The 9,559-nt window shown below is 41.6% G+C and overlaps 1 non-coding gene across 1 annotated transcript; it reads left to right on the top strand.

Moving 5' to 3' along the window:
- The first annotated feature begins 8,915 nt into the window (after window positions 1-8,915).
- Window positions 8,916-9,056, top strand: LOC140650407 (U4 spliceosomal RNA). Its single transcript, XR_012041974.1, has one exon. It is a non-coding gene; the product is annotated as a U4 spliceosomal RNA (small nuclear RNA).
- The last annotated feature ends 503 nt before the right edge of the window (window positions 9,057-9,559 follow it).

The raw sequence follows: 9,559 nt of genomic DNA, 5'->3' as shown, positions 1-9,559 counted from the left end.
TGTCAGAAGGCAGAAGTGGAAGAAGAGCCTTTGTTTCTGTTTGGCAAATTTTCCATGACACTCTCAGTAGAAGAGAGCTATTTCATTCTGTAGGGTGCAGCCCTCACATGGGAACACAACAGCAACCAAAAAAAAAAAAGGCTTAGCTGATGATTTGGCAGCAGCCTAGTATTCTTCATTTCGTTATTAAGCATTAACATTCGTCTAGCTTTTCCCAGTGGCAGGAATAAAACTTTATTATTTTATTAGAAGTTTATTGAAACTCCTACTCTTCCTTTGTTCAAGTGTGAGCACAACTCATACAGATATTTTACAGTCTCAACCATTTGAAAGAATTACACCATTAAAAAAATAGGATACTTTTGTATTCAAATGCCTACTCTTGGAGTTGATATGGATGCAGGGACCATCTATATTACTATTTCTTAATTAAGCTGTCACTGTGCTTGGAGCTGTACATTCGAAAAAGAGCAACACCGGATCAAAGACTGAGTAGATGGATGACGCTGTGATTCACAGTGTGGCACACGGTGCTGGGGCCGGTTCTGTCCCAGAGCCCCTCAGATGGAATTGCAGGGCAGCGAGGTGCCACGGCCAGCACAGGCACAACAGCCAGGGCATAAGCAGTATTCACCCAGGGGAACAAAAGAAAGGTGGATTTTTTAGACACTGTGAAAGAACAGAAAGGGCTAATGTATTTCCACTGAACATGCTTGTAGATTTCTATTGGTGAGAATATAGTTCAGGAAATAACACACACATCTTTTATGGAAAAAAAGACTGGATCTTTTTAAAGGTTCGGGTTAGGATAATACAAGCAGGGTAGCCAGCAACCCATTTTTGCGTTAACGAGTGTCTATATATCACGTTCAAAAGAGTTCATTAGGAACTTCACTTTTAATTGGTCTCGGTAAAGGGGCTTTGTTCAATTAACCTCAAAGGTCCTGCTAACACAAAATTTCCAGTGATATTAGGAAAATTATATATATATGAAAGCTAGTTGTGATCATGTCTCTAATTTCTTCATGAACTGAATTGTGTTGGGGAAATCAAGATAAAAACTTACCAAATGGGACTAAATAATTAAATTTTAAATAAACTAGAATTTTCTGTTGTACTATAACTCTAATAGTTGAAGGAAAACATTGGGAGGCAGAAAAGTAAATGTCAATATAGAAATTTAAGGGTAATAAGAGAAAGGACTAATACTGATTAGGATTATTATGATGATTATAACTTCCAGTATGTAAAATCATAATGAAAATGATACAGCTTAGTATGCTCTCAGAAGTTATACATTTACTTTAGGCACTAGGAAAATTTTTTTCATGCTAAGATGGTTTGTGCAGTTACAGTAGAACTTATGAAGAAATAAGGAAAGGAGTAAAACAACCTGATGGGAAGGACAACGCTCTATGCGAAGAAAAAGTTTCCTCATTCAAAAAGATGTTCCAACCCCATCAAATAGGAACACAGGAAAGTAAAAGATATATTGAGGGGAGAGGAAAATACATTGATATAAATCATTCAGAGGTAACACTGGGCAGCATGGTGACTTCAGTTGCAGTCAATATTAAGATTTATTGATCTGAGAGATAAATATTGACCAAGGTGATGCCAAAGTCAATATTTAACTTCAGGGACCATAAATCTTAATAGTGACTGTAAAGAGCAGTCAGTATCATCTATGTTTGATATATATTTTATTGCCTTTTACAAGGGTATAAAAGGTTTTTTAAAAGATAAGCTGTTTCCTTCATTTTGGAAAGCTCCTTGCCTTGCCAGAGCAATCCAGATGTATGGGCTTGCTTTTTCAAAGATCATCTAATGACTGGGGAGGTCTCAAAATTGTGAGAATCATGTGAATGATGAAGAAGCTGCCTATTTAACAAAAAAAAAAACAAACCCAAAAACAAACAGTTGGCAGCATCTTTTGCAGATTTATGTTAGCTATGAAATGCTGACGCACATACAACATGTTGCTAGATAAAGCTGTTTAACAACTTAGAGGAAAATCAACTATAAATTATGTAAGGTATCTGCAGTTCTCTAGGGGTTTCTCAATTTTCCACTGCTCCACCTCAACACATCAACTGGATCCATAAAATGTTCATGTACATAACAGTTCCTATTATATTTACAAATTATTCCAGTATATGTACTAATGTACTCTCTTGCACATAGTATTTTGCCGGTTTCGTTATTAATATTTCTATCAATTCTGCTTCTAATATATGTGAGCTATTTCTTAACCCAGTGTCTACGGTTCACAGTGTTAAACAGAAAGATCTTTTTCTCAGTTGCTATCTCCTTCCTCTTTGCTTATATTAAAGAGATGGCACTGACAACCACAGCTAAGGTAAACGGAAGTTTACAAATACAAATCATTAAGCAAAAATCCCCATGAGGTAGCAGATGATAATTTAGTTAAGAGTCTTGGAGCATTCCTAACCATACCAGTGTTCTCACTAATGTTCAGAGGAGATCTCCGTTAGTACGTTAGATGACTTTTGTTTTCAAAAGCCACTGCATATTTGACATCCACTTTTCTGACACCTGGAAAACACATTTATAATAAAAGATTACTTGGACACTACTACAGTGAGTGAGCCCAACTCTTCCCAAAAAACAACTTTTTTTTTTTAGACCAGTTTATAGGATCTAACCCAGCACAAGGGAATGATTTGACACAATTTTATGTAATAAGGCTTTAATTCTATGAAAAGGAGGCTTTATGACATTAAGAAGCATGACAGTTAACCTCAAATGGTTTATTCATGTCAGCACAGTCCGAAGACGTAATTAGTTGTAATGTCCTTACCCTCAGAGTCAGGGGTTTAGAGAGGGAAGAGCCACCAGTGCCATTGCCCAGCTCCTGCTACGGACTCCCCAGGGGGCTGCACTGTCTAATTTTACGTCTCAGGGTCCTGACAGACGATGGCCTTCCTTTCCAAAAGTGTCTGTACATTACCAGGATGACTTACAGGGAGATTTTTCATGCCTGAGAAACAGTGAACATACATAGGTATATCTAAACCAATGCTGAGCTCAGTGCTTAGGCTTCAGCAGTGCCTCAGGTTAAAGACTTGTTAGCAGGCACTTGTTAGAGGTAGTAGACACTAGGCAGTTTTGGTATGATCATTTCCACGACCCATTGAATTTTTGACTGTCAAAAGACAACAGTCAGAATTGTCTGGAAAGCGACTCCTTTCTCAGGCTGTTTTTCATGACTTTCCCAGTCTTCAGAACTCTGCAATTAAGTGATTTAGTTTCATTGATATTACTTCTCTTGTTTTAGGAGGTGACAAGGCTAGAAACTGTGGTAATTAGTGAGCACAATAAAATATAATGTCCATTTCCCCTTTACCAGTGCTAGCAACTGAGCAAACACTGATACTGGAGGCACTCACATTCAGAGTTCACACGTGGCTGAGGGAGTACCATCCAACCTTTACTAAAATAATGGGAAGTCAAGTATTTTGCTCATTTTAAGTATCTCCAGTTGTAGACAGTGGTGATAATACTGGGAAAGAATGCACTTCAGAAGAGAGATGACTCTAGACATGATAACACTGTGAGATAACGTTTTAAGAAAAGCAAACTAAGGGGAGGGGTGTCCTTTATCTATTACATCACAGCAATCTGGCTTTTGAAACATTCAGTAGGTAGCTGTATTTACAAACTTTAACTTGTGATTACTCTAGTGATAAAGAGAGGGAGAGTCATGCCAGTTTGAGGGGGAGCGAGGGGGGGGAAACCAACACTCCATACTTTGTGTTTCCACTACATGTAGTCATCATCTGGAATTTGGCTGGGGTGTAATATCTTGGTGTCTCTTTATCCCCATCCCCCTCCCCCGCCCCCCCCCCGTACAGGATGAAGGCTTTAATCACTTTTGTCAGAACGTTTGCTCAGTTAATCTCCTAGCAATGTGTGATGAATAATATGCCTATTGACTGCCTCAGCAGTTGGTGGGTTCTCCACCCTCACCCCATAGTGAGACGCATCTAGTTTCTGCTGGCTGCTCATTTTCCTTTAAAAGAGGAGCTCTGTCTCCCTCCCCAGCCCCCAGCAGGCACATCCCACCCAGCTCACCCCCTCTAGCCTCACACCCCTCTTCTCCCCTTCCCCTTCGGAATCTGGAAAATGCCGCCCACCCGCACCGGGGTTTGTCCTTGGATAATTACGCTGTCCCAGTCACCTTGAGCTCTCATACCACGAAGTGCTTTCTCTCTGCTGAGCTTTGTATCTTTATTTTCATACCAAGAAAAACAGATTTAGGGTGAACAGGAAAGTTTTGGCAACAACTGTCATCACATTATCAACACAGTGCTAGTGATGAATAGTTCTGGAGCAAAGAAAATGCCATAGAAAGCTCTACTTTGTTGGGACAAAAATACAGGGTGGATCTGAGAGGTTCCTTCATCACTGACTTGGAATAAGAAAAATAAGGAAAAGCCCTAATCAAAATATCAGATCTCAATTGCCTGCAACTGTGAACTGACTTGACAGAAAAAAACTCTAGGCCCCAATCCTGCATGTCACTGCACACAATTGTGCGGTCTGCCTGCGCCAGCTCTTTGCGGAGCAGAGAACGGTAGGGGAGTTCCTCACAAGCATCCCCGATTTTAACATGCTTGGTAACAAAAGCCTAACAGAACACCTCTGAAAAGTAGAGGGTTTCAGCTCCCAACTCAAGACAACATTTCTGAAAGTTCCTAAATTAGGCCAGAAATAAAATCCATTATACAAAAAGCAGTGTAGATATTTGGGACAGTGATATACTTTCGGTTGTAAAGGCTGACAGAGATAACATTGTGCATTGGGGATGATACAGAAAATGTTACATAATACATGGATTTGAGGAAATATAAATGAAAAGCTTCATGACTACCAGCTGCAGGGTCTTTTCAGACCTATTGAAATGCACAGCTGTGCTACCTGTGAGTAAGTGGAGGTGCACTGTTAATGTAGTATTGCACTTGTTACAGAACTTCCTCCATGCACAGGTAAATCTGCCTTAGATCAGGCTCCAACTCTGACAGCCAGATTTCACCAGAGTGACATATGTGAAGGCAGGGCTCTTATTTGGATTCAGTATCTCCCTCACTTTTTAAGGGTGTTCTATTTTTCCTATTGATGATTCCCACCTAAGTAAAAGTAGCTACAGCTCCTGTTGTTTGTATGCTTCTGGTTTATTCTCTGCATTGTCCCACAAAGATATAGCAATTATACCTGCTTTTGTCTGAGCTAAGAGGTACCAAAAGCCGCCTGCTTCCTCTGTGTTCCTGAACCCTACCCATCTCCTGCAGACAGCCTAAACTCAGTCAGTTTGTATTGTCTACGCTTCACACCCTTCCTTGCTATAAGGTGGCCCCACCACTCCAGCTTTGGTGATGGATCTCCGAGCCATCTTGACTGCCCAACCAGGCGGGCTGATGGGGTAGATGGAGCCAGGCATACCATGTCAGGTCCCAGCACACAGCAGTTAGCGTATCCCCAAATGTGTCCTTGCACATTTACATGCAGGTCTTAGCCAGTGTTTTCCCCAAAGGCATAGCAACTGAATCATCTCAGAGCTCACAGTAAGCAAACAGATGGTCAGCAAGAATATGATACATGATGATATCTGTGCATAAAAGTATGCATATTTGAATGTGTGTGCATGCCTCCTTGGAGTGAGTATATAGAGTTTCACTGCCTTTTCTAGGGTTCTGGGAAGTTGTTTTCAGCTTGAATTTAGTGTCAAATAAATCTGTTTTATAGGTCACTTGTGATAGCTTGTGACCAAGTTGCATAGCACTATGAAGCAGACACCATCGCATATTATATCTTCAAGAATTCCTGATGCAAAAATAAGGAAAGCATTTCAGTTCTGTTGATTTTGTGTTTTGAAGCTCTTGCAACTGAGAAACTTGCTAAAATAAATGAAATGCCGCATAAAGCACCTGACACAAGTGAATTATGCAAATAGAATGGGTATGTGTAGTTCACCATAGATGTATGTCTCATGGTTCTTGTTTACACCTCGGCATCTCATTCACACATTCCTGAGAGAAGGATCAATCAAAAGTGGGGTGCTAAATAGCATGCCTTTAATTAACTAGATTTCAGAAGTTTCTATGAGTCCAAAAAACAGGGAAGATGCACATTGTATGGATTTTCCTTTTCAACATTAAAAAGATCCTGCCCTCCAAGTCTCTGTGCTCTCTCCCCAGTCCTTGCCTCTCTTTTCTGAATATCTATCTCTTTCCCACTGCTTCCTTTCAATGAGCACCATGCATTCAAGCTTCTTACCCACCAGGTGACTTGCCATTTCATCAGCTTCTTCTAAACCAGCTCACCATCTTCTCAGAGATGTTTTGAAGAGCTCTGCAGAACCTTCTTGCTGAATTTTCTTGTCAAAAAGCATCACGTTGCTGCCTAAGCATTAACAGGAATGTTTTGGCATGGGAAAGTGATGTGAGAGGACAGGCATAAGCGAAGAAGAAGCAAGCATGCACCTTTTCAGCAGGACAGCTGAGCCAATCTAACAGCTCCCTGTTTCCAGCAGTGCCTTCAGAATCTGAGTCTTTCCTCTGTATTTGCAGACCAGGTACCACACTCAGGCTCACGGACCCCTCTCAGAGCTCTCTCCATCAGGCTGAGTCTGGAGAATAGATACAGAGAAAGGGAAATTCTGGGGGGCTGCAAAGGCCATGCCTAAGGCCCTACTTTTTGCCTTGACTCCCTTATGCCTAGATCTGACCTTCAGTACATTTTTTCACTGTAGCTTGTTCACTGAAGCTAAAAGAACTAGAGCTTTTGCCAAAGACTTTATCTCTTTGAAGCTCTGTAGTCAGGAGTCATTTTCAGGAACACATGAAAATCTTTTCCAAACAGATCGGAATTTAATATTTTATGATCTGTCAACCGGAGTGGAAAATCAAGGCTTCTGTATTTTCTTTTCAGACCAAACTGCCATGATTCCAATTCTCCCACTGTATTCTGCAGCAGAGACTTTATTGCCAGTTCTGCAGTTATGATGTTTTCATATACACCACCTCTTTTTTTGTAAGTCAATAACATCAATGACTAGTCATTGGTCTTGCTATATCTCAAAGTAATGCCACCACCTTAAAGCAACAGTTTCAGATCAGTCCTTCATGCTAACTCCAACATGCCAATGTCAACAACTGATCCCCTTGTTCCAAGGAGAAAACTTACTCCTCCAGCCTTAGAAGATCACAGTACTACAGCATATAAGCAAACTGTCATATATGAAAAAAACAAAAGGCACAGATGCTCTCTGTATTTTCCGCAGACTCTTATGCAGTTTTCCTGAACTTGTCTCCTCCTTCCTTTTCTGCCTTAATTCTACAGGCTTCTCCAGACTTTTTATCTGGGGTAAGTGATTGTCAGTTTATTCAAGGCACTTATCATATTTGCAAGAACTAGCACAGACCTCTCACATATTTGGTCTAGGTGTGATAAGCACATTTGCTCTTTATACATTAGCCCCACTTAAAACCTGTCAAAGACACCAAGTGGTCCTGCAATCTATCATCTATTCTGCAGTGCAAGTGAAGCTGGGTGGTTAGTTTCATCAGCCCTTTAAGACCAGATATTGCTATTGCTGCCCCAAAACAGCCCCAGCTCGGAGAGGTCAGCGAGATACATATATCATATGACATGATCTGGCCTGTAGAAAAGCAGCTTTGTGCCCCTCCATCAGTGGAAGGTGCCCTGAAGACAGCAGAGGTAAGTAGCCTAGGCAGAGGCTACAGCCCCTCAGGCTACATCTGTACCAGTAAAATAAACAGTGCTGGGCAGGCTTAGGCACCGAACCTCGATCATCTCCACTGTTAAATTTCTAGAATGGTTTTGACCCTGGCTGACTTGCATTCACCCAAGCAATCTCCAGAAAGACTTCCTGAGTTAGCACAGGCCAGGGACTCTTCCCATCAGAGCACCTGGCTGCAACCACCTCACTCTCACAGGGTAAAAGTGTTTAATTGTGTGGATGCGGGCAGTTCAGTGCCAGGTGACTTCAGTGGCAGAGAGCCGGACATATTTGATTTACTAATATAGATGTAGCCTCACTGTCTAACAACTTCCTGTGAAGTTGAAAGCGGAAACTTCTGAAGGAGCCCAGCAGGTTCCCGTGCCCCCGATCGCCCCTCTCCTAGCTCTGAAAAGCCAGATTCTGAATTCTCTGCTAAAGTCTTCAATAGCATTGAATAAAAAAGGGGATGAGAAGCTACAAAGCAGACACAGTTCTCCAACCTCCAGATGATCAGCTCCAGATCCATATGCAGAGGGAAAAATGTATATGCCTGGGTTTCCTTTAATAGATTGTGCAGTCTACTCGCTCACATTTATCACATGGGCTAATGTAAGATTTACTGTCCATAATTAATCAACCTTAGGCAAGAATATTTATCACTTCTACTCCATTTTTCATTTTCAAAGTGCTTTTCAAACACTACCTAATTAAACATCAGGAACAATTATTTCCAAGCTACTTTACAGGCACTTTTAAAAAATGAAATAAGCACATTTTAGCATGTATATGAAGAATCTTTTTAAACCAAAACAGCTGTATTTGCAACGTGCTGAAGGAATTAAAGCAGTAATAGGTCAGAGATTTCCAAACAGAGCAAAGTAGCAGCCAGTTAGTTCTGTCCCTATACACACAAAAGCCAGTAACACAGCTTCATTTTTAAAACTTCTATCTCACATTTTCATTTTCTCTCTGAGCGGACAGTTTATTATTAAAGAACTGCAGAACCAGGATGAGGAAGAATTGCTTCTTTGCAATGGACAGATGCCACCAATGGGCCTGGGGCTCTGATTCACACTCTCGGCAGTAACTCATGAGGTCACACCTGTAAGTCTCACCTCATCTCTTGCACAGAGGTAGCAGAACGAACTGTGTGTTCACGCAGCGGTAGTGTCTTCACCAGCAAGGTCAGTCCAAGGCATGGTATTTGCTCACTGAAAACTGTTCCCAATATCGTTCCCTCATGACTAGAGATACAGTCAGCACTGGCAATTTTTGACCGCCTCTAAGGAGAAAGCTGGGTGTGGTGGACCATGCCTGCCATCCAAGTGGCTCAGGAGGTGGGTAGGTGCTCACGAGCCTGGGGCTGCAGTGTGCTTGGCCAGCCAGGTTTCCACATCACCTTTGGCGTCAGTGTGATGATCCCAGAGAGCTCAGGTCAGCAGGTTGCCTAAGGAGAGGTGAACCTCCCCGGGCCAGAAACAGAGCAGCTCCGTTTCTGGCAGCGCAGTCCAGTTTACCTAGGAGCATGTACCAAAACTGTTGGTGATTTAAATCAATAGGCCAGTTGACCACAGATTTTGATTGAGGGTGGACACACAGCCCCTCCTGTCCTCTCTGCTCTAGAGACAACACAGAGGTAAGGCGTAGACTGCAGAGGTGATATGTTAAGTCTGACAGGTATCGTGAGTCAGGGTTGTCAGAGCTTAACAGCTAGTTCTCATTTGTGCCAGAATCCTTCTCACCTTAACAGTGAAAATAGGATTAACACTGCACAAATAAGCAAACAAGGAAGCA

Source organism: Ciconia boyciana, chromosome 3 (assembly GCF_034638445.1).
Source record: "Ciconia boyciana chromosome 3, ASM3463844v1, whole genome shotgun sequence".
Lineage (NCBI taxonomy): Eukaryota > Metazoa > Chordata > Aves > Ciconiiformes > Ciconiidae > Ciconia > Ciconia boyciana.
This window is presented reverse-complemented; position numbering and strand designations above follow the sequence as displayed.